Source organism: Delphinus delphis, chromosome 2 (genome assembly GCF_949987515.2).
Source record: "Delphinus delphis chromosome 2, mDelDel1.2, whole genome shotgun sequence".
In the NCBI taxonomy this organism is placed as follows: domain Eukaryota; kingdom Metazoa; phylum Chordata; class Mammalia; order Artiodactyla; family Delphinidae; genus Delphinus; species Delphinus delphis.
Genome location: NC_082684.1, coordinates 73,671,927 through 73,698,159, shown reverse-complemented (window position 1 = coordinate 73,698,159; position 26,233 = coordinate 73,671,927). Strand labels below are relative to the sequence as shown.

Here is a 26,233-nt window from a genome sequence, read left to right as displayed (position 1 = left end):
GTTAGAGGTGGAATGGCTATCACCTAGAGATCCTGAACTTGGAGTTGAAAGTGGTAACTTAAGAGACTGGGTCATTTCAGCTCTAGGGAGAGTTAAGCCTCATTTTCCTTTGTACCAAAGGTAGTGAAAATTATGTTCAATGGGAGAATTTTTGTTTTTAGGAGGATTAGGTGTGAAAAAATAGTGCACATTCATGTTGGGCAGCCAGTGATGGATTGTAGTGGACATTTACCATGTACGTGGTGGATCCTTAGTGTCTTTTGAGCACCTTTCCTGTATTAGAGGAATTCCCAGTTATGATTCTTGCCTTCCTAAGGTAGAATCCACAACCTCCTTCCTCAGATTCTTTTGCATCTAGGGCCCAATCATGTGACCGAGACTCTGCCAATCAGATGAATGGGTATAAAATTTGATTTAGGAGGGGGTAACATGAGGGAGGAGACATCGTGTGGGATTAACTTATTTATTTATTTATGGCTGTGTTGGGTCTTCGTTTCTGTGCAAGGGCTTTCTCTAGTTGTGGCAAGTGGGGGCCACTCATCGCGGTGTGTGGGCCTCTCACTGCCGTGGCCTCCCCTGTTGCGGAGCACAGGCTCCAGACGCGCAGGCTCAGCAATTGTGGCTCACGGGGCTAGCCGCTCTGCGGCATGTGGGATCTTCCCAGACCAGGGCTCAAACCCGCGTCCCCTGCATTGGCAGGCAGACTCTCAACCACTGCGCCACCAGGGAAGCCCTGGGATTAACTTTTGGAGTGAGGGTGAGTGGTAGAAAGTCTGGCTTGGGGGGAAGAATTGGTTATGGTTCAGTTGTCTGGTGTTTCCTACAATGCCTGGGTCAAGCCAACAGTCCTGTGGTGGAGTTGGGACATTGTTTCTGGCTAGGTAGCCTCCAAATCCAATTCTGCAACATCTTAGGAAGCAGATACGGACTCTATAGGAGGGAGACTATACTAATAATGAACTGTTACAACATGAATGTGTGGTCAGGGGAGGTAATTTCCCCATTGATGGAGATATTCAAGTAGAGGTTGGATGGAGTCTTGTTTAAGATTCACACTTAGTGGAAAGGAAAGAGTGGACTTGATGTAAAAGCAATGGCATTTTAATTATGGCAGTGATTCTTCAGCTACTAAATGCAGAGGGATCATCCCTTCTCTGAATTTCTGAAACATTTATTATCTGTGCTGTTATTCACTTTGACATTTAAGTCATGAGGCTGGCTTTGCAGTTAGACGGGGTGAGCTTGAATCTTGCTTCTGCCACTTAACAATCTATTGATCTTAGGAGAGTTCCTTAGGTTCTCAGCCTTAGTTACTGCATCTGTAAAATACGAAGAATGATATGAAGCAGGTTTTTTGTTTTGTTTTGTTTTGTTTTAGAATTAAATGTGGTGCTAAGTATAAAATGCCACATGGTTGGTCCTTAATAAATGCTGGTTTGTTCTTTTAATGGTGTCATACCTTGTGCTGCCATATAACCGTTTGATGCATATATGATGCATATGTCCTCAATGAGGCTATATATTTATTTGTGTAAGGAATAAATATTATACTTCATTTGAATTCCCCTAAACACCTTACGATTAGTCAGATTTACAGACTTCAGTTGTGGTATGTTTTGCACAGCATCTTGTTTCTATTCATTGAACTTCAGGCTGCCAGGTTGTTTCTTAACCTTGTTCTTTGAGTAATGGCTTGTCTTTTTCAATTGAGCACATGTCTTAAAAGTGGTTTTACCCCTAGTTTGCCATGTAGGGATTTAACACCTATAAAGTTTCATATATGTTGAAGTGTCTTTTAAGAAATACAACGCATAAAGGAAAATTGGCAGGGACTTGTGCCACCTTGCGTTAGATTGAGACAGCAGTACAGTGGAGCCGGAACAGCACATGGGCCGCATTTTCCTAAGTGGACTGGAGCTCACTCTGTGCTTTCCCTTACAATAAGCTCTATATGCTTCTGTAGTTGATGTTTCCAAATGAGTATGTTTTCCTAAATTTAAAGTCTAAATTTAACAGCTTACGTTCAACATCTGTAAAGTAATTTGCAAGGATAAAGCTGATTCGTTTTACGATATTCTTTTTTTTTACCCCCCTTTGGACTTTCTTTTATTATGCTAAAATAGTGGTACTTTTAGGATTTACATTATTGTACTCTCCAATACAAAGTATGCAGTGTGTTAAAGTATACAGTACACCATTTTCATACATGTACAACAATGGTGGATGAAAAATGTCTCTTAGCAGTAATACTGGATTGTAGCCTCTGGTTTTATCAGCTGCATACTCTAGGACTATTATATAAGTAAAAATCTCTCTTGTGAAACTGGAGAGTGATTAGACTGTGCAAATTGATGTAGTAGCTTTCATCCGCCTCTTAAAGGGTGCCACCACGGAAAGTCCATTTAAGGTGTTGGTAGGTTTAACAAAGTTGGAATGCTGGCACTGTTGAATTGAGCAGCAGTTCTTCAGACCTGGCTCAGAGCTACAATGCATTTAATATATTAAAGCAGCTCACATGAGGACTTTTTGCGGGCCTTCCCAGGCACTGGAGTTTTTCTGCTAATTCGCCGCACTAGGTCATAAAAGATCTCATTAACATTTATTTTTGATTCTGCAGAGGATTCTAAGAATGCACAGTTGTTTCATTGTCTTGCTAAATTTTGACCTTGTTCCTTTCCTACAACTCTTTCATCTTCCAAATCACACTTATTACCAACCAGAATCATTGGAACATCATCAGTGTCTTTAACTCAAAGAATCTGTTCTCTCGGATCTTGTAAATCATTAAATGTGGACTGTGCTGTGACGGAATAAACTAATGCAAAGCCTTGTCCGTTTTTCAATCCCTCATTGCTATAAATTGTTCCGTTCCTGCAGTATCCAAGATTTCAAGCATACACTGTTGTGCATCTACTTCAACTTGCTTTCTATAAGAATCTTCTATCGTAGGATCATATTCTTCAACAAAAATTCCTTGAACAAATTGTACAGTCAGAGCAGATTTTCCAACTCCTCCCGAGCCAAGAACGACTAGCTTTATACTCACACATGGTGCAAACTTGTAAATTCTAGTACCTCTCGCGCTGTCACCGGGTCCCCGCAGCCAGCGTCGCCTCGTGCTCCCTCCAGCTCGCCGCTACCCGCTGGCGCTGCTCCGGCTGGCTTACACGCCTGACTCTGGGCGAGGTTTGGCGGTGTCGCCTTGACATCAAGCGTTCAGCCTCGGGGCGCGCGGGTGCGCCTGTTTTACTATATTCGTGCTTTAACTCCTAACACGGTAGTTCCTTTTAGAATTCCTGCACTCTGCACATTTGTTTTTTTAAAGTAGACAGAGTATCCAGGAGAAGGATGAATAGAGAGGTCCTCTGAGATGATCCCAAGTTTTGGATCGGGAGGAAGATATGTCATGGTTGTGTGTCCTTACTTCTGTCCCAGCCTCTTCAGCAAGAAACCCCCAAATCATGCTTTTTTGGAGTTTCTTTCGGATATTTCTCTTTTCCATTCACCATTCCTGCAATAGGCTCTTATTTGAGGAGGGAAAGTCGGAGGGTGCCCCTTCTCATGAGTTTGAGCAAAGATCTTTTACCTGGACAGTTTCTCCTATAGACTCTGTGATGCTACCACTCAATGTTCGCACTGTCAGTCAGACAGGCCCACTTCATGGGCCATCACCTTCTGCATCTCAAAATTAACACTGTAGCTATGATGATCTGATCTTTTTTGCATGGGCTGTAGGGGAGACTGGTGAGGCAACAACTGTTACTTCCAGTCCAGGAATCCACATGATTTTTTAAAATCTATGGTTGTTGCCAGTGGTAGAATCAGCACTTTCAGGTTCAGTGCTGCTCGTCACAGTCTACACCCCTGCTTTACACGGGTCATACTATCAGGGAATAGTTCCTGGATTGGGAGAGACTTGTCTTCTAGGTGGTCCTAGAATGGCCTGTTATTCTCCTTCTACTGGGATTGTTGTACTCTGTTGAGGCCTTATAAGGATGTCTCCTTTGTCTAGTCATTTCTCCACATCCTACATTCTTGGTTGCAAGGATATTCTTTTGTTTCTAGAATGGCAAATGCTGTCCAGCTGCAGATACGATTTTGGTAAGGCAGTTGGGAAAGTGTGAAGGGGCAAGTTATGTGAGACGAATGAGACAGATAGTGTACATTTTCCACAGTCAGAGGGTTGGACCAACCCTCCACGTGTCATTTAGGGATTTTTTTCAGTAGAACTCTTTTCAGTAGAGCTTCCCCAAACCACATTTGGGGAAGGGTAGAGGGAGGAAATCAGGACCACGGACAGCGTTAATGCTTCTTTTCCTGGGGACCAAAGCCAGGTTGTTCAGAGAGAAGAGAAAATGAATGGGTTGGCATCTGGAGGAAGTGTGGTGGGTGGTCAGGGAGAGATGTATACATAACCTTGTATCTCAATTGTATATTACTCTGAATTACCGCTAGGAAAATCTCTCTCTGAATCTCTCTCTTTCCCCCTCTTCCTTTCTTTCTTCCTCTCTCTTTTACTCTCCCTCTCTCTCCTTCCTTCCATTACTTCCTTTCTCCATCCTCAACCTGAAGTTCTTTTACACAAGGGTTGAGTGTAGGGAGATGTGACTATAAAAGAATAGCGTGAGGGAGTTTGGGGAGGTGATGAGACTGTTGAGTATTTCAATATTGGTGGCGGTTACATGAATCTATATGTGTGTTAAAATTCATAGCACTGTATACCAAAAGAAGTCATGATGATTTAAAAATAAAAAATTTCTTACCATAGTTCACTGTCGCCACTGTTCCTCAGATGAGGAAACTGGGCTTAAAGAGGCACAAAGTCAGAAAATGGAAGAGCATGGATTCAAACACAGGCTCATCTAATTTTTTTTTTTTTTTTTGCGGTACGCGGGCCTCTCACTGTTGTGGCCTCTCCCGCTGCGGAGCACAGGCGCCGGACGCGCAGGCTCAGCGGCCATGGCTCACGGGCCCAGCCACTCCATGGCATGTGGGATCTTCCCGGACCGGGGCACGAACCCGCGTCCCCTGCATCGGCAGGCGGACTCTCAACCACTGCGCCACCAGGGAAGCCCCAGGCTCATCTAATTTTAAAGTTCAAAATCTTTGCACTCTTTTTTTTTGGGGGGGGTGCTGTGTTGGGTCTTTGTTGCTGCACGTGGGCTTTCTCTAGTTGCGGCGAGTGGGGGCTACTCTTGGTTGCAGTGCACGGGCTTCTCATTGCGGTGGCTTCTCGTTGCGGAGCACAGGCTCTAGGCGCGCGGGCTTCAGTAGTTGCAGCACGTGGGCTTCTGTAGTTGCGGCATGCGGACTCAGTAGTTGCGGCTCGCAGGCTCAGTAGTTGTGGTGCATGGGCTCAGCAGTTGTGGCTCGTGGGCTCTAGAGCGCAGACTCAGTAGTTGTGGCACACGGGCTTAGTTGCTCCATGGCATGTGGGGTCTTCCTGGACCAGGGATAGAACCTGTGTCCCCTGCGTTGGCAGGTGGATTCTTAACCACTGCGCCATCAGGGAAGTCCAAAATCTTTGCACTCTTTATTGCTGCATGCCTTGAATGTTCAAATGAATAGTCCAGAAAGCATAGGCAGGATCTGTTATCCATCACTATAGTTTTGCCTTTTTGGGAATGCCATATAAATGGAATCATACAATGTGTGACTTACTGAGGCTGGCTTCTTAAGCTCAACATAATGCCTTTAAGGTTCATCCAAGTTGTTGCATGAGCAATAGTTTGCTTCTGTTTATTGCCGAGTAGTATTGCATTGTATGCATGCATCACAGGTTGTTTATTCATTCACCTGTTGAAAGACATTTGGTTTGTTTCCAGATTTTTATAATTATGAATAGAGCTGCTATTAACATTTGTGTACAGATTTTAGCATGAACTTAAGTTTTCATTTCTAGAAGGTAAACATCTAGGGGTAGGATTCTAGGTCGTATAATAAGTGTATATTTAATTTTGTAAGAAACTGCTAAACTATTTTCTAAAGTGACTGTATTTTGCATTTCCCCCAGCAATGTATGAGAGTTCTAGTTGGTCTGCATCCATGCAAGCCCTTGGTACTTTTGGTACTTTTATTTTTAGCCATTCTAATAGATGTGTAGTGGTAGTTCATTGTGTTTTTAATTTGCAATTTCCTAATGACTAATGAAGTTGACATCTTTTCATGTGCTTATTTTCCACCTGTAAATCCTCTTTGGTGAAGTGTCTATGTCTTTTGTCCATATTTTAATGGAGTTGGGTTTGTCAGTACTTAATATATTCTGGATACAAGTAATTTGTCAGCTTTGTGATTTGTAAATCACACCCAGGGGTCTTTCCTGACTCACTCTGAGGCAAGTTTCCAGCAGGGTGGCAGTTTCTTACAGGGAAAGGTCTTAGAGATGGAGCAGCCCATGGGGTGGGCTCAGGAGCAGGGAGCAGTGGATTATGAGGACAAGGCAAGAGTAAAGTCCTGGGCCTGTTATTCTAATTACAGTAAAAAAAATTTTTTTTCTCAAGCAAGCTGGAGTTACACCCTATAAATGTGGTTTTAATGACCTCTTCACCCCACTCATCATAGATCCTTTCCTTGATGATGTTTGAATGGCAAAGCTTTTTATGAATTTAAAGCCTACTCAATATAAATCACTTATTAAAATAAATAGCAATTTTTGGAGAAAACCTTAAATTCCCAAAACTCTGCCTTGACTCTCGTATAAGACTCCAAAAGTCACTATAACAAAGTACCACAAACGAGGTGATTTAAAACAACAGAAATTTATCCTCTCACAGTTCTGGCGGCTAGTCTGAGATCAAGGTGCTGGCAGAATTGGTTCCTCTGAGGGCTATGAGGAAGAATCTGTCCCACACCTCTCCCGTATATTTTGTTTACACCTGTCAATCCTTGGTGTTCCTTGGCTCATAGATGCATCACTCAATCTCTGCCTCTGTCTTCACATGGCCTTCTCCTCGTGTGTCTCTCTCCTCTTCTCTTTTTTTTTGGCTGTGCCATGCGGCTTGTGGGGTCTTAGTTCCCTGACCAGGGATTGAACCCGGGCCCTTGGCAGTGTAAGTGCTGAGTTCTAACCACTGGACAGCCAGAGAATTCCCTCTTTCCTCTTCTTTTTTTAAAAAAAAATTAATTAACTAATTTGGCTGCATCAGGTCTTTGTTGTGGCGCGTGGGATCTTCACTGCGGTACATGGGCTTCTCTAGTTGCGGCGTGTGGGCTCCATAGCACAGGGGCTCAATAGTTGCGACATGCGGGCTTAGTTGCCCCACGGCATGTGGGATCTTAGTTCCCTGACCAGGGATCAAATCCATGTCCCCTGCATTGGAAGGCGGATTCTTTTTTTTTTTGCAGTACGTGGGCCTCTCACTGCTGTGGCCTCTCCCATTGTGGAGCACAGGCTCTGGACGCGCAGGCCCAGCGGCCATGGCTCACGGGCCCAGCCGCTCTGCGGCATGCAGGATCCTCCCAGACTGGGGCACGAACCCGTGTCCCCTGCATCGGCAGGCGGACTCTCAACCACTGCGCCACCAGGGAAGCCCTGGAAGGTGGATTCTTAACCACTGGACCACCAGGGAAGTCCCCCCTCTCCTCTTCTTATAAGGACAGCTATATGGATTAAGGGCCCATCCTACTCCAGTATGACCTCATCTTAAGTAATTACATTTGCAATGACTCTATTTCCATATAAGGTCACATTGTGTGGTACTGGGGGTTAGGACTTCATTATATAGTTTCTAAAGGATGCAGTACAACCATACTATTCCGTCATTATACCCACATGCCAAGCTACTACACAGGGTATGACTATGTGAGGGTAAAAGTTGTCAGAGGAGCTGTGGGTGTGGGAGACACAATCACCAGGTTCCTGGGGAAGGAATGAACATTGGGGTGGGGTGGGAAGAGCAGATATTTTCCTGTTGGGCTTTATGACCTCGGCCCCGACAACTGTGACCCCAGGAGGAACTGGCTCTGTAGCACTTCCCTATGTGCTGGCATCAGCTGTACAGAGGCCCTCTTCCCATGAGTTTGAGCAAAGCCCTCTTATCTAGACCGTTTCTCCTTCTGACCCTGTGGTGCTGAGACTCTCTTATTGCTCTCAGTGTTGGTTAGGCGGGCCCACTCCTTGGACCCTACCCTCTGCATCACAGAATAAACATTGCAGTGATGCTGATGTGCTTATCTTTTTTTGGGAGGCTGGGCCAGCAACTGCTATTTCCGTGTCAGGGGTCCATGTGATGCTTGTTTGGTCTGCAGTGTTGGCCAAGCTAGAGTCAGTGCTTGTCAGCCCCTGGGGGTCCAGTTCATCCTGTGGGTTCAGTCCAGCTCCTTGCAGTCTCCACCAGCCCTACCACTTCTTGGGGGCCAGGCTGGCAGGGTGGGCTGACTGTTCTCCCCATGTCTCCAGTTGTCCAGCTTCCTGGAAAGAAGGGCTGCCCTGTGGATGTGCTGTCCTCAGGATCTGGGGGTCAACAGTGGGTGGGGCCCGAGCTACAGCTCAGTATGTGTGCTGGTTTCCCAAGCAAACATTACCCATAGGGCTTCTGCTCCTTGTATTTCACATTTAAAAACTCTTATTTAATTACATAAATATAAAACAAGAGTTAGGGCGTAAAAATTGTTTATTGTCATTCCAGCATAAGTTCTTTCATTTCTGAGATCCTGCCAAGATTTTTCTTTTTTAAAAAAATTTATGTACATATATCTGTTTTCTACATAGGGTTAGTGTTTATAATCAGATGTTTATGTTTATCACGATTTCTTTATCTTACGTCTACATTGATCAGTGGCAGAGCTGGAAGCCCAGATCTGTGGGCTGACAGGCAGTGGGGAAGATGGAGCTATGGGTCCCTGGTCTGGGCCAGGAGTAGCAGCTCCTTCTTGCACAGGCCAGGCCTATCTTCTTAGGCCTCTTCGGGACCATGGTGAAACCTGTATGAGGGCCCTTTGATGGCAGGCTTCTGAGAGTTAGCTGGAGTTTATGCCCCGTTTGCCTGTATTCGGGTATGTATGGCTGCGAGTGCACTCTTCCATCTCAGATGCTGGCGGGTCCGGCATTCAGAGCATTGCAGTTCACTTGCAGGAGGAAATTTTGGAGAACTTGACCTAACTCAGATTTCTCTTTTGGAAGACTGGAGACACCGTGTCATTTCCAAAGGAAGATGACAGTTGAATTGGGTGACTCTGATGTAGTTCAGGGGCCAGACTCACTCTGACATTCTAGGGGAACTTTCTTCTGGACTGGCATGGCCCTACTTCGTGGTGACTGTTGCAGTTGACAAACCTGTCCTGAAGACTTCCAGGGCTCATCCCTCCCCGCTGTCCTGAGCTCTTGTACTTGGGAAATTTTCCTTTTTCACTTGACAGATGCTTCTCTGGCTGCAGACACATTATTATTATTTTTTAAATTAATCAATCAATCCATTAATTATTTAAATCCTGAGAGCAACAGGAAGGTGCTCTAGGGTTACCTGTTGGTAATGAACATACTCAGATTTGCATTTTTATAAAGTATTATTTATTTATTTATTTTTGGCTGTGTTGGGTCGTCGTTTCTGTGCGAGGGCTTTCTCTAGTTGCGGCAAGCGGGAGCCACTCTTCATCGCGGTGAGTGGGCCTCTCACTATCGCGGCCTCTCTTGTTGCGGAGCACAGGCTCCAGATGCGCAGGCTCAGTAGTTGTGGCTCACGGGCCCAGTTGCTCCGCGGCATGTGGGATCCTCCCAGACCAGGGCTCGAACCCGTGTCCCCTGCATTGGCAGGCAGACTCTCAACCACTGCACCACCAGGGAAGCCCCAGACACATTATTGAGAGGGATGAATGCAAGGTATCAACAGCCCAAGCCTGGGACCGTCTCCAGAAATAGTTATGGAGAGTTTGCTACGGCACATCTATGCCCTGAATTGTACTGGCTGAGGCACAAGGTTTGTGGGAAGAGAAGGGAGAGGAGGAGAAGGAGGGAGGAACAGGAGAAGGAGGAAGAGGTGGTGGTGGAGGAAGAAGGTAAGTCAGTGCTAGTATTACTCTGGATGGTAAATCCTGTTGTGCAGGTGAAAATGTTTTCTTTAATAATTCTTAACACCACACAATGGACAAGGGAATTGGTAGGAAAGATTATTACTTAGCAAGAAGGGAGCCCAGTGCTAGTGTTCATTCAAGCTAGAAAGGCGGAGCTGGACTCCTCCTTGCAGAGCAGAGCAGCTCTGGGGGGAGAGAGGAGAGTCCCACAGACACACTGCAGGCTGCATCCTGATTGAAGTTTGCTGGGGATACAACCAGCAGGGGCTTTGTTGTTCTTGGAGAGCCTTCCTGGGCACAGGCGGGGCCAGGCTCCTGTGGAATGCAGGGACTACCAGGGAGGGCTCTGGCTTTGGGGTTCTCCTGCAGACTGGCCAGGCTTCTGTGGCTAACTGCCATTTAGGACTTCGTTAATCCAGGACACATATGGGGAGATTCGAGTGAAGACACCAGGAGGCTTTGTGTCCGTACTTCCATAAGACTCAGTACCTGGGCCACTCCAGCACACAGAAGGGGGCCCCCAGAATTGCCCTGTGGGTTAGAGAAAGCAGATCCTGAGCAGCAGGCATTCTTCTCTCCTTTCTGTCACGTCATCCTGGTTCTCTCAGCACCCCAGTCAAGATACCCCAGAATCTGGCTAGGGATCCTGGCTCCTCACGGAGTCCTTAGACAGGGGTTTCCTGTCTTCATTCTCTCTCTGGCATAGAACCACAACTCTAGTCCTGTCCCTTCCGTCTTCTTCACTTCTCTCCTGGAGCCCTGTACGGCAGGATAGACGGGAGGGTTAGAAGCAGGACATGGCTATAGAAGGATGGCACCCGGAAGGAGGAGTCCAGTTCCACAGTCCTAGAAACCCATGAACTCAGACATGTTCACTGTACTCGGGACTTCCTGACCCCATCGCCGCCCAGGAGGACGCTGTCTCCCAAGTACTGAGTTGGGAGACGGAGGTGTAGGTATGTGGTTACCTTGTATGCTGGTCTTCTCTTCCTGGGATTGCCTGCACAGATTTGGAGGTTATGACTGGGCAAAAGAAAGTGGTTGCAGGTCTTGTCATCCAGGAGTCTGAGCTTCACCTCCCTCAGAGTATGTGACACTGGCTCTGTCACCCTTGTCTTCCCCTAGCCAGCTGCCTGGCGCATCCTCCTGGGTGGAATGAAGGTAGATGGGTAGGCAGGGGGATTGTCCCTGTGGTGTGGGTCAGCTCGGCTCTTGTTCGTAGCCGTGAGGGAGGAAGAGCAGGTGGATTGCCAGTCCCAGGGAGAGTGGAGGGAGTGGTGTGGTAGAAGGTCCCCAGGTAGGGCCTAGAGCTTCTCCCCAGTGGGGTGGTGATGACATGGAGTGAAGGGGGCCCCAAGGAAATGGGTTGGCATAGAATGAGAAATGCACAGCTCAGGAGAATGGGTAAAGGAGGGGCTGAGAAGTGAAAGAACGATGGCACCTTCAGTAACATGTCACTGAGGTTGCTGAAAAAGCTGTTCTTCGACCTCCAGCTACTGCCATGTGGATTCTTTCTATTTCGTGTCATGAGCTCCAAGAGTGACCCTAACATGCCTGCAGGGAGGGAGGAGAGAGGCAGGAAAAGGTGCTGGTCTCTGGAGGAGGGACCATTGTGAGCAAAGAGACCCCAGGCCCACTTGTGCCCCAGTGCAGGGCCACCTGAGGAACGCAGATCTTGCTCAGGGCAGAAGCTCCCCCCAGAGATCATAGCCGTTTCAGGAAGGCCCAGGCCCAGGCAGCTACATGGACTGCGAGAGCTCTGCCAGCACCAGGATAAGGAGGCAGGGTTGGCCTGCCTTGACCCGGGCTGCCCTGAATGATGCCCTGGCCTCTGGAAATGGACATGACAAATGAAACTGGCCTGGCTCCTCCCAGTGTGCATTGCTGATCATCCTGAGATGAGCAGGCACAAGAATCCCTGCCTTGGTGTGTATAACTCTGGTTCTTACAGCTCCTCACACGAGAAGAGAGCTATTCAAAGTTTTCTTACCTTCCTTAACAGTGAGCACCTGTCAGCACAAATTTTTTTTTTTTTAAGATTTTATTTTATTTATTTGGCTGCATTGGGTCTTTGCTGCTGCATGTGTGTTTTCTCTAGTTGCAGCGAGAGGGGGCTACTCTTCGTTGTGGTGCGTGGGCTTCTCATTGTGGTAGCTTCTCTTGTTGTGGAGCACAGGCTCTAGGAGCATGGGCTTCAGTAGTTGCGGCACTTGGGCTCGGTAGTTGTGACTTGCAGGTTCTAAAGTGCAGGCTCAGTAGTTATGGCGCACAGGCTTAGTTGCTCTGCGGCACGTGGGATCTTCCTGGACCAGGGATTGAATCCGTGTCTCCTGCATTGGCAGACGGATTCTTAAGCACTGCACCACCAGGGAAGTCCCAGCACAAATTCTTTTTTTTTTTTAATTAATTAATTAATTTTTGGCTGCATTGGGTCTTCGTTGCTGCGCATGGGCTTTCTCTAGTTGTGGCAAGCGGGGGCTACTCTTGGTTGTGGTGCGCAGGCTTCTTGTTGCAGTGGCTTCTCTTGTTGTGGAGCACGGGCTCTAGGAGCGTGGCCTTCAGTAGTTGTGGCTTGCGGGCTCTAGAGCGCAGGCTCAGTAGCTGTGGTGCATGGGCTTAGTTGCTCCGCGGCATGTGGGATCTTCCCAGACCAGGGCTCGAACCCACGACCCCTGCATTGGCAGGCGGATTCTTAACAACTGCGGCGCCAGGGAAGTCCCCAGTACAAATTCTTGACTTATGAGGAACCCACCACAGGTGGCAACGTATTCCTCGTCAGGGATTATTTCCAGATGGGCCTTATAGGGGCGGGAGTGTGGCTTGGACTCAATGCCACTGATAATCTCCTCTGAAACAGAGAATCCAAATCCTCAAACACAGGCTCACCGAACTGTCAGACAGAGCGTTAGGTGAGAAAAATGAGATGAATGATGTGCGACAATCTCCTGCATCCTCACCCTTACCTCTAACGTAGCTCAGGCCTCTCCACGTGTCATTCTGTTGGCTTCCCCTTCTCCAATGCACCCTGTCAGTCCTCATCACACTTTTGAGAACACAGTGGCTGGTCTTGATTCTGAGCTGTTGTGAAACATTTCTTCATCCCCATCCTGACGTCCACATGAGAGCAAGGCCAGAGAAGGACCATGAATCAGAATCATGGATATTTTGAGGAAAGGTAGAGAGGAACTTCCAAAGCCATTTTCCTGTTCTTCCTCCACCCAAGACTTCCCGTCCCTGGGACACTGTCCTCATCTGCAGGGAAAGGGTATGACTCTTCCAGATAGAGGTTCCCCCCTGGAACGCTTGGAATAGGATCTTGCAGGGTCAATTTAGGGTCCTCTTTGATTCAGCTTAGTAAGTTAAGAGTACCCAGAGGACAGAAAAGTTCCACCCTGGACTCACCAGCTCTAGCTTCAGGAGGCAAGAGAAAGAGCAGTAGAAGGAGTAGGACCTGCATTTTCCCAGGGATGCTGCCCATTGTAAGCTGCTTCTGTCACTCCCTCCCTCGCTCCTGCTTTTATAACTCCAGAATTAAAAGAAAAGGGGAGGGTAAACAACAAGGTCCTACTGTATAGCACAGGGAACTATATTCAATATCCCGTGATACACCATAATGGAAAAGAATATAAAGAAGAATGTCTCTGTGTGTGTAAGTGAGTCACTTTGCTGTAAGCAGAGATTGCCACAAACTGCACTTCAATTAAAGAAAAACAAGAGTGTTAAAAAAAAAAAAAACGAGGGAGGACTGCAAACCACAGAAACAACATAATCACATCTTTGCCTTTCACTCTGGCCTGGCTGTTTTCCTCATCAAAAATTCTCTCAACTATCCTCTCTGCTCTGCTGGTACTGAAGCTTCAGTCAGAGCCCAAGAGTCCTGACTCCTCGGATGAGGCATTCACTTTCTCATCTAATGAAACTCTCTTGAGCCAGAGAAGTAACACAAATGGAGGGGAGGTGGGGATTTTTAGATGCTGTAAGAATCTAAATAAGGATGAGCAAACTTTTTTCTGTAAATAGCCAGATAGTAAGTATTTTTAGCTTTGCAAGCCATACTGTCTCTCTGGCAACTATTCCACTCTGTTGTCATAGCACAAAAGCAGTCATACACAATATGTAAACAAGCAAGTGTGACTGTGTTCTAGAAGATCCATCCTTCCTTCAGTCCAAATATTCAGTAGAAGAATAGAATGTGGCAGTAAGAGAAGGAAGGAAAAAGGGAGAATTTGTTGACTACCCACAATATGTTTGGCACTGATAGGACTTAACACACATCATCTCATTTAATCTTTTTAACAGTCCTTTTGGGTAAGTAGTAGTATACAGAATTATGGAACACACAACTGAAGCTCAGAATGTCACATAGCAGCAAGATCTAACATTTAATATGTCAGATTCTGAAACTCATATTTTCCATTTCACTAATCTGAATAATGAGAAATGGGAGTTGAAGGGTTAGTCCAATGACTGGGGAAAGGAATGCAATGTATGAAGGAAAATGTGTGTTCTCTAGGGGGTGCTGGGGTTTCCGCTTGTGCACTGAGGGTCATTTTTAGTTGCATAATAAAGTGATACCTGCACCTGCATCATTTGAGTTGTTACTCTGGGCTTTCATTATTTTATTTGACACTGAGAAAGGGAAAAACTGTTCTCAATTAGACGATAACATGCCATTGATTACAAGATTCATTACTGTTGTAAAGAGGTTAAGATGTGAAATATTGTGCATCTTGGAATCAATGAAATATGGTATACTATAGGTGGAAGCTTTGTCCCATTCACCCTAACATCAACCCTGAGAAATATTATTGTTTCCATTGTATAGAAGAGGAAACTGAGGCTCAGAGAATTTGAGTCACTTGACAAGATTTCATAGCCATGACTCCAATCACGTGATCTTTCCATATAACATCTGGCTTTCCTGGACTGTAAAAATAAATCAAAAGAAGGATCAAGCATATCAAGAAGGATCTAGAGAGGATTTCTTCACCAGTTCCCATAATTTTATAAGGTACAATTTTTATAATAAATCCCTTATTGTACATCACTCATAGTGCTTCTGCTTCCCTAATTGAACTCTAAATAATAGAGATATTTGTTTTGAAGAGGACGCAGGGAAACCTAAACTTAGCTTTTGAAAATTGGCCCGGGTTATCTATTAGTTCTCTAATCTGTTAAATTTAAAGGTACTACTTACCCTGTTGTAAGTGGTTAAAAATATTAGTTATAAGTTGTAAATGCTCATTTATGGCAAACAGCAGCAAATCTGTTACTTAAATTATTACCTACTGTAGATATCTGTAATCAATGGGAAGACTTTAGATGACCAAGTACTCTCTTCAATGGAACATATTAGTGGAAATAAGGAGTATAATGGGGTTGATTGATTGATTCTGAGAGTTCTCCCCAGAGTCATGATTGGAACCTTGCTCTCCCAACTGCCAGGCCAGTACTCTCCAAGATGTAACCCCTAAGAGCAGCAAGAGGGTTTAAGTTCACCTAGCCAACTTCTTCACCAGCAGCTTGCATCCCAACATCTGTGGCCAAGTGGCCATGACTACTCAGATGGCAATGTGGACAGAAAGTACATAGAATTCAACCTCTTCCCTTTTCTGCCCTACATATAAAACCACATGCACAAAGAAAATACATACCATATGATAGTTCATATAATGCTTTAAAGACAGCTGTCATGCACAGCTGCTTTGTTGCAACCCAGGGAAATTCCACTGTAAGTTAAGTCCCCTCACGCCTGACCCTGGTTAGTTCTTCATTTGTTCCCCATGAGATAGCTGGTAGTCTATTCACCACACAAGACCCTATCCTCTGTGAACTCTACTCAGAGCCTGGGGCTGGGATCCTCTGTGGACCAGGTTCTCCTGAATTCTGTCCAGCCAGTGCTGAGATAACCAGATAAGGCAATGAAGCAAAGAAGCTCAATGGGAGAAGGGCCCATTCTGTGTCCCAGAGGGAAGCTTAAGTAAAGATCAGGTCCAAGAGTGAGCTAAGGGACCCATCTTCCTAACGCAGCCAGCATTCTTCTCAGACAGTGAGTTTTGAACAAAGGGTCGATGAGGGAGTCACAGGCCTGTGGTGTCATCCTTATCTTGAGACTGTTTTATGTTTCCTTTAGGAAGAAATGTGACCTTCTTTATCAGCTCTCCAAAACAGCTGATTGAGAGGATAGAGAAAAGAATACTTCTGTCCAAGTCAGAAACTTCCACGGCCTTGATGAGGCTCGTGATGAGAAAGTGATGAAATTGGAGCAACCAACATCCCTATCTGGGTTTCATTTCATTCTAAGTTACTCCCAGGATTCCCCACAGTTCAAGAAGGAGTCTAGAGAAGGCTGGCCACTCCCACCCTGCAGTTTGTTAAATGCAAATTGTTAGGCTAGTCAGTACTTCCCCAGTCTCCACCAGGACTAAAAATTCCCTCAAAACAAGGGAACGAGGGCAGCCTTATTTCTTTTACTCTAAACAAGTAGCAGGTAGGAATGTCATTGCACACATTCAGATGGTAGGAAAACCCATATGATGTATTTGCTTGAAGGCAATTAGAATCTGAGTCTAAATGCTCATCTAGCTGGACGGGGCAGAAACACGATCCCTGTCATGACTACAAGCTCCTGCCTGTGCAGAATCAAACTGGAATCAAGGAGGCCCACGTGGTCTGGACAAATGGAGAAACGTCTCTGCTATTTGAGCTGTCAGGGTTACTGCTGCCTCCACTTTGTCCAAGACGACCTAGACTTTTCAACCTTAGAGAGGTCTTGGCTGAGAGGCCACATGTAGAGTGTGTGATTTTTTGCTGAGCAAGGACCGCCCTGTGCTGGGCTCACCTCACCAGACACTCCCAGCAGCCATCCCTCCAAGGTCTTGCACTGCTACGCTGCACTGCCTGGGAGCTGAGTGTGAGTTCCAGCTCTGTGCAGGTGCCATCCTGGCCAAACACACGGCACCATGTTCTTCTGTGGCACGGGGTCCATCCTCTGGGATCATGTAACTCTCAAAAGCACGCCTTTTCACATCTTATTGTGCAGAAATCATGCAGTGGCACAATCTCCTAGTGACTTGGGGCACTTTTACAAAGGAAGAGCGATGATGTCACACAGCTTCTGATTTAGAGCTGAAAAAAACCCTAAGACATACTAAGGACCTGGCTCCTTGATTGAAAAAGACGAAAAGGAAAATATAGAAACAAAACAAAAATAGCATTTAAAAAAGTTGTCCAGCCACATACATGTTCAGTGTAAGTATAACATTTATTTTGAGGAAATGGTTCTGTGGCTTGAAACAGGTTTAAGAATCTTTGTTGCAGACCCTCATCCTCCTTTGAGTGATGAGGGAGACAAAGTCCCAGGAGGCTGTAGTGACTGACGGGAGGCACCACAGAGTTAGGACAGAGCGTGGACTGAGCCAGGCTCCCTGACAGCCAAGCCAGCAAGAGGCCTTCCATGTTTTCTTTCTTTCTTCTTCTTTTTTTAAAAAGTATTTTATTTATTTAAAATTTATTTTATTGAAAAATAGTTGATTTACAATGTTTTATTAATTTCTACTGTATAGCAAAGTGATTCAGTTTTATATATATATACATATATGTATATATTCTTTCACTCTCTCTCTCTCTATGTGTGTATATATATATATATATATATATATATATATATATATATATATATACACACACACACACATACACATTTTTTTTCATATTCTTTTCCATTATGGTTTATCACAGGATACTGAATATAGTTCCCTGTGCTATACAGTAGGACCTTGTTGTTCATCCATTCTATACGTAATAGTTTGCATCTGCTAATCCCAAACTTCCAGTCCATCCCTCCCCCACTACCCTTCCCCTTGGCAACCACAAGTCTGTTCTCTATGTTTGTAAGTCTGTTTCTGTTTCATAGATAAGTTCGTTTGTGTCATATTTTAGATTCCACATATAAGTGATATCATATGGTATTTGTCTTTCTCTGTCTGACTTACCTCACTTAGTAAGATAATCTCTAGGTCCATCCATGTTGCTGCAAATGGAATTATTTCATTCTTTTTTTATGACTGAGTAGTATTCCTTTGTATATATGTACCACATCTTCTTTATCCATTCATCTGTTGATGGACATTTTGGTTGTTTCCATATCTTGGCTATTGTAAATAGTCCTTCAGTGAACATTGGGGTGCATGCATCCTTTTGAATTATGGTTTTCTCCAGATATATGCCCAGGAATGGGGTTTCAGGGTTATATGGCAACTCTATTTTTAGTTTTTTGGGGAACCTCCATACTGTTTTCCATAGTGGCTGCACCAATATAGATTCCCACCAACAGTGTCAGAGGGGTTCCTTTTTCTCTACACCCTCTCCAGCATTTGCTATTTGTAGACTTCTTAATAATGGCCGTTCTGACTGGTATGAGGTGGTACCTCACTGCAGTTTTGATTTGCATTTCTCTAATAATTAGTGATGTTGAGCCCCTTTTCATTGCCTGTAACCATCTTTCTTTTCTTTTTTTTTTAAAATAAATTTATTTATTTATTTATTTTTGGCTGCATTGGGTCTTCATTGCTGTATGCAGGCTTTCTCTAGTTGTGGTGAGCGGGGGCTACTCTTCGTTGTGGTGCTCAGGCTTCTCACTGTGGTGGCTTCTCTTGTTGCGGAGCATGGGCTCTAGGTGCACAGGCTTCAGTAGTTGCAGCACGCGGGCTTCAGTAGTTGTGGCACGTGGGCTCTAGAGCACAGGCTCAGTAGTTGTGGTGCACGGGCTTAGTTGCTTCACAGCATGTGGGATATTCCCGGACCAGGGCTTGAACCCATGTCCCCTGCATTGGCAGGTAGATTCTTAACCACTGTGCCACCACGGAAGCCCATATTTTCTTTTTTTAAAATATTTATGTATTTGGCTCTGCTGGGTCTTAGTTGTGGCACCCGGGATATTTGTTGCCATGTGCGAGATCTTCGTTGCAGCATGCAGGATCTTTAGTTGGGGCATGCAGGGCCTTTAGATGTGGCATGTGGGATCTTTTAGTTGTGTCATGCGGGCTCTTAGTTGTGGCATGCGAGATCTAGTTCCCTGACCAGGAATTGAACCCGGGCCCCCTGCATTGGGAGCACAGAGTCTTAACCATTGGTCCACCAGGGAAGTCCCTGCCCATCTTTCAATGTGTTATTTTTTTTGTTATTGTGTTGTATGAGCTGTTTGTATGTTTTGGAAATTAAGCCCCTTTTCGGTTGCATCATTTGCAAATATTTCCTCCCAGCCTGTGGTTTGTCTTTTCATTTGTTATGGTTTCCTTTGCTGTACAAAAGCTTTTAAGTTTGATTAGGTCCCATTTGTTTTTTTTGTTTTTTTTTTTTTTTGCTTTTATTTCTATTGCCTTGGGAGACTGACCTAAGAACATTTTGGGTCGATTCATGTCAGAGAATGATTTGCCTATATTCTCCTCTAAGAGTTTTATGGTGTCATGTCATATATGTAAGTCTTTAAGTCATTTTTTAAATAAATATTTACAAATGTTATATCCTCTTATTGGATTGACCCCTTTATTGTTTTTTTTTTTAAATTTATTTATTTGGTTGTGCTGGGTCTTAGTTGTGGCAGGCAGGCTCCTTAGTTGTGGCTCACTGGCTCCTTAGTTGCAGCATGTGGGCTCCTTAGTAGTGGCATGCAAACTCTTAGTTGTGGCATGAATGTGGGATCTAGTTTCCTGACCAGGGATCGAATCTGGGCTCCCTGCATTGGGAGCACAGAGTCATAGCCACTGCGCCACCAAGGAAGTTCCAGGTCTTTAAGTCATTTTGAGTTTATTGTTGTTTATGGTGTGAAGGTGTCTTCCATGTTTTCTAACCCCTGCCTTTGTGAGTATTTCCTGGCATCCCTGAACAAGACTTGAGCCTCTAATCAGACACCTACCTCCCCAGAGAGAAAAGCTCTGGGCTCCTGTGGCAGGCATTCTCTGACAAGTATTCAAAACACTGTCCTGGTGAGCTGGTCTGTCTGCTCGTGGGCACATTTAGATGGAAGCAGGTAAGCACCTTAAACATGCTGATTCCTTCAAATCTTCTTGTCCATAGACGTATCCTCCATCTCCTACCTTCAAGGAAACAATCCTTCCCTTGTTTAAAGATCTCTGTAATGGAAATAAAAAAATAAAATAAAACATCTCTGTAATGACCACCAAGGAAATGCCTCTACTCATCAAATGCCTCTCCCACCACTCCTTCTTCCCTCAAGACCCATAAGAAGAGACAGGTCCCAGGGTGGCTAGGGAGGGAATTGCTCAAAGGACTCAAGTTCTTGCTAATTTGTTTCAAGAATGTGTATTGGGATGACTCTGCCTTCCCTGCCCACCACCATACTTCTGCCAGTACCACTCCTTGTAGACTTGCAGACCTTCCAGTGTTTATTTCCTGTCTGGGTAGCCCACACAATACTGCTATAAACTTTCCTCTTAGAAATGCTTTTGCTGCATTCCATAGTTTTTGGATCATTATCCTTTCATTTTCAGTGTCTCATGGCATTTTAAAATTTCCTCTTTGATTTCTTCAGTGACTCATTTGTTGTTTATAGCATATTGTGTAGCCTCCATGTGTTTGCATTTTTTGCAGTTTTTTTCCTTGTAGTTGATATCTAGTCTCATAGTGTTGTGGTTGGAAATGATGCTTGAAATGGTTTCTATTTCCTTAAATTTACTGACACTTGTTTTTTGGCCTAGCATGTGATATATCCTGGGGAATTTTCCATGTGCACTTGAAAAGAATGTGTATTCTGCTGCTTTTGGATGAAACGATCTATCTATCTGTCTATGAAGTTCATCTGATTTAATGTGTTATTTAAGGCCAGTGTTTCCTTATTTATTTTCTGTCTAGATGATTTGTCCATTGATGTAAGTGGGGTGTTAAACTCCCCTACTATTGTGCTACTATCGATTTCTCCCTTTATGTTTGTTAATATTTGCTTTATGTATTTAGGTGCTCCTATGTTGGGTGCATATATATCTACAATTGTTATATCTTCTTGGATTGATCCCATGATCATTAAGTAATGTCCTTATTTATCTCTTTGTTTTAAAGTCTGTTTTATAAGTAGTGTTTATTTTAAAGTCTATTACCTCTGATATAAGTATTGCTATCCTGGCTTTCTTTTTGTTTCATTGGCTTGGAGTACTTTTTCTATCCCCTCACTTTCAATCTGTGCGTATCTTTAGATTTGAAGTGAGTCTCTTGTAGGTAGCATATAGATGAATCTTGTTTTTCTATCCATTCAGCCACTCTGTGTCTTTTGATTGGAGCATTTAGTCCATTTATGTTTAAAGTAGTTATTGATAGGTATGTACTTACTGCCATTTTGTTCATTGTTTTTGGGTTTTTTTCATGGTTCTTTTTTGCTCCTTTCTTCTTTTACTCCCTTCCCTTGTGATTTGATGACTGTCTTTAGTGTTATCTTTGGATCCTTTTCTTTTTTTGTGTGTGTCTATCTATTGTAGATCTTTGATGTGTGTCTCTTTTTTTGTGTGTATCTATTATTGATCTTTGATGTGTGGTGATTTGTAATGCCACCTTAGTATAAACTGCATTTCCATATGTAGTTGGGTATGCTTGTGAATTTTCTATTCTGTTTAATTGGTCTCTCTGTCTACTCAGGAGTGGACATTACACTGTTTTCAGAAAAGAAGTTTTATAGGATGTTTGTAATATCTGACTAGCTATTCTTTCATGCTTATTTTCCACATAAATTTAAGAAAGTATCTAGAACTTGTATAACACTAGGAGAAAAAAATAATATTTTTATTGGACACATTAAAATTTTATATTGACTTTGGGAGAATCAGTGCCTTTTTGGTGTAGATCCACCCTATTCAAGAATTAAGAATATCCTGCTATTTCTCAGGTCCGTTTTTGTATTTTTCAGGAGTACTTTAACGTTTTGCTTGAATAGGTTTTTCACAGTTCTGATTAAGTTTTTCTTAAGAATCTTATGTTTTTTGTTGCTACTGCAACAGATATTTCTTTACAGTTCGTATCTTCAAACTGGTTGTTCTTTATATATGTGAAGGCTATGGAGTTCCTTCTAATTTTGAAACAATCTCAAGAATAAAGAAAAGTTGCAATTATAATACAAAAAACTTTTGTTTTCCTGAACTATTTGAGACTAAAGTTACTGACATGGTACTCCATCAACTTCCCAAATACTTTAGAGTGTAATCCCTACAAACAAGGACACTCTTACATAACCACAGTCCAATGATCAAACCTAGGGAATTAACATTGATGCCACCAATACCATCTAATCCTCAGACAGTGAGAAACCTGGCTCACTAGCCTTAATATGTTTACATATTTGATGAATCCCCACAGAGATTTATATAACAGATCTCTCACTCATCTTCTCCAAGTGTGTTCCCTGCTGCCCACAGCCAGGCTCTGGTGATCCACATCAGGCAGCCCCCTTGTACCACCCACCTGACCCTATTTGGCCTGCTCTGACACATCCCACCAGGTCATTCACTTCCGATGGACCCAGGGATGGTTTGTTTTGGTCCAGTGAACATCAAGCCCAGGACTTTCATTCAAAATTGTGGGATAAGAAAAACTCTTTGTTGCAGAATATTTACATTTAAAGAGGCGATTCTAAGCACTTTAAAAATACAACACTGAAGTGGTGACAACATAGGAAATGAGGTTGCCGTTTGGGGTACTGGGGTGTGTCCAGGTCTATCCGCCCCTAAAGCAAGTCCAGCCTCTACCTCACAATGGCACCAAGCAGACTCCCTCCCCAAAGTTCTTACCATCCTGTTCTCTTACCACAGATTCTAGGTCTAGTCCAGCAACTGTCAGCTTCTCAAGGGCAAGAGCTGTGTCTTTCATATCCCTGGACCTAGCCTTTAAAATATTTATTCATGATTTCATCACAATGAAAAAACAGCCAAAAATGGAGAAATGGAGATATTCTTGATTCAGTCACTGAGGGGCTTCTGGGGATCCAGCCCCTCTGCTGGTGTAATAGGGAAGAGCCCTTGTATTCTATTAAGTTAGTCACTAAAGGGATGTTACCTGTGAAGTTTTAATTATACATAATGGCCTATGTCTGGGGATGCTGCCTCTCAGGAAATGAGCATTAAGCTAAAATACCTTTGTTTAGCTCACCGGAAACATCCTGACCAGGCCCACCTGTGAAAGATTGCAGAACGGAAGAAATTAACACATCCCTTCCAGAGGCTGACTGGAACCAAGAAATGCTTGACTTCACTCCCTCCCATTTTAGTATAAAAGAAACCTGAATTCTAACTCAGGCCAGATGGGTCTTTGGGACATGAGTCCACCATCTTCTCAGTCTGCTGGCTTTTCAACTAAAGTTGCTATTCCTTCCCTCAACAACTCATCTCTATATTTATTGGCCTGTTGTGCAGTGAGCAGTATGAGCTTGGACTCGGTAACACTGGCTGCATCACAGCCTTCACTTTGTTGTTCTTTCTTCTTACTTTGTGACTCGGCAATGGGAGTACAAGTGTGGTGACAGTGCCATTCTCACCTAACCCATGGCAGAGAATGTGGATGACCACACTGCATGCTGACACCCTGCTCGGGGGAGCACCAGTGTGGGAGGTCTGTGTGGGCACTGAGCCTCCCCTACCTCCTTCTCCTGTGTTTTGTGTCTGGAAAGACAGCAGCTCTGACATGGGCAGAACTTTGGGGATGTTGCAGCCACTCCTGCTGCTGATGGCCTTTCTTCTTTCCCCCGGGCTGGAATAGGTGAGTGACAGTCCCTATTCCTGAGCCCATCTCACTTAACCCCCTGTACTCTGACCCTTCTGCCCAACTCAAATTTCTGAACCTCAGCTCCCTTCCCAAACCCAGACTAACAAGTTCGATGCTGCATAGACACTCAGCAAAGATGGATGGCAGGAAGGAAGGGTGTTCACTAAAAGCTCTCGTGGGTCTTAGCCTCTCTCTTACCACTGGGAAAGTGCGTTGTGCATTTGGCAGAGGATGTGAAGCTACAAAACACAAGGAATTAAAATCCCTCACTCCATCCCAGGAAAGGGCAACTCAGACAAACCGTCTGCAGTATGGGAGTTGTCAGTGGACCCAGCTTAAGAACCAGTGAAATTTCTCAGTGCCCTCTACCCCTCACTCCTGCCCAGGAGCAGAGCTCAGGGTGCGATTGTTCAGAAGTGGCTAGATGACAGCACCCAAAGCTCTCTGCGTGCCTTGACTCTGCCCCAGTCCCCAAGCAGCCCATTTTCTGCCCAATCTCCCCTGCCTCCCAGGCCCTCGACTGCCCCACTGCCTTTGGCAGTGCCATTCCCCCATCCTTGTGGCCTTGAATCCCACCTGCACTATCCCCACCAAACCTTAGCCAAAAGCTAATTGGAGGCTATTCACTCTTGCAGCCAGAAAATCATTTACTGAGATCCTAGGTTGTGTTAGGCCCTAGGACAGGAGGATTTCAGAAGATCCAACTCTATATGCTCCTAATGCAAACTCAGGTTAATTTCACGACATTGGTGAGAAAGCTCCCAGGAGCTCTGCCCTCATGTCATTGAAGAGCACAGGGAACAGTGTCACTCAGCCCCAGGACCATGTGTCGCCTCAGTTTGCCCTCAGCTGCAGCCCTGCCTCGTGTCACCTGCCTGTCACAGCTCCTGGTCTGTGTCTCCCGTGACTCCATGCTCCCCACACCCCTACTCTGCTCTCTGTGCAGCTCAATCATTGTCACCTTGGGGGCCCACAACATCAAGAGGCAGGAGAGGACACAACAACAACAGGGTCAAGTTTTTTTCCATGTAGAAAAAATGTGTCCTTATAGGACACCATAGAGACATTTATTGTCCTTGCACCACTTATTGAGAAGAAAAAAGAAAATAGTCTTTCCCCTAATTTCTGCCGTGAAACTTCCATCATAAATCAAGTGTTCATATATGTATGTATCAGTGTCCAAATGTGTGTGGAATCTCTACTTCTTATCCAGTAGTCTATGTCTCTATGCCCCCATCAATACCACACTGTCTTCATTACTATGACTTAATTTGCTAAAGCAAGACCTCCCATCTTCTTCTCATTCTTCACGACTACTTGGCTAATGTTCGCCATTGGTTTTTCCACATCTATTTAGCACCAATTAAGTTCTGTTAAGTAACTCTTGGGTGCAATGAATCTGTAGATCAGTTTTTGGAGAATTGACATTTGAAAAGTATTTTCTCTTCCAAATTTGAACATGGAATATCTTTATGTTTAGGTCTTCTTAGTGTCTCTTAATACAATTCAGTAGTTTTCACCAGAGGTCATGCACATCTTTTTTTAGATTTATGTTTAGTTATTTGATACTTTTCATGATTTAAATGTTAACGTTTTCAAACTTTCATTTTAAATTAATGTGTTATGTTACATCAATTGTGTTTTGAATGAAAAGCCACTCGTCCTAGGATAAACCCAAATTAAAATGATATAACATTTTTGCTTATTGACTGATTTGACTTACATCAATATTCAAATAACATTAGCCTGTAATGTTCATTTCCCATATTGGTTTTTTTTTCTTTTTTAAAAAACTTTTTGAAGGCACGGAAGATGGCGAAAGAAGGCACGGAAGATGGCGGAAGAGCAAGACACGGAGATCACCTTCCTCCCCACAGATACACCAGAAATACATCTACACGTGGAACAACTCCTACAGAACACCTACTGAACGCTGGCAGAAGACCTCAGACCTCCCAAAAGGCAAGAAAACCCCCATGTACCTGGGTAGGGCAAAAGAAAAAACAGACAAAAGGATAGGGACAGGACCTGCACCAGTGGGAGGGAGCTGTGAAGGAGGAAAGGTTTCCACACACTAGAAGCCCCTTCGCAAGCAGAGGCTGGGGGTGGCAGAGGGGATAAGCTTCGGAGCCACAGAGGAGAGCGCAGCAACAGGGGTGCGGAGGGCAAAGCGGGGAGATTCCCACACAGAGGATTGGTGCCGACCAGCACTCACCAGCCCGAGAGGCTTGTCTGCTCACCCACCAGGACGGGCGTGGGCTGGGAGCTGAGGCTTGGGCTTCGGTCGGATGCAGGGAGAGGACTGGGGTTGGCGGCGTGAACACAGCCTGAAGGGGCCTAGTGCGCCACAGCTAGCCAGGAGGGAGTCCGGGAAAAAGTTTGGAGCTGCCAAAGAGACAAGAGACGTTTTCTTGCCTTGTTGTTTCCTGGTGCGCGAGGAGAGGGGATTAAGAGCGCTGCTTAA

General features: G+C 44.6%; 1 long non-coding RNA gene and 1 pseudogene across 1 annotated transcript in view; one reads left to right on the top strand and one right to left on the bottom strand.

Moving 5' to 3' along the window:
• LOC132420374 (uncharacterized) overlaps positions 1 to 26,233 on the top strand; it is a 43,452-nt gene extending 17,219 nt beyond the window's left edge. Inside the window, exon 3 of the long non-coding RNA XR_009518364.1 lies at positions 25,573 to 26,233. This is a non-coding gene — a long non-coding RNA (uncharacterized lncRNA). The remainder of the gene's footprint in view (positions 1 to 25,572) is intronic.
• Positions 1,977 to 23,166, bottom strand: LOC132421166 (ras-related protein Rap-1b-like; annotated as a pseudogene).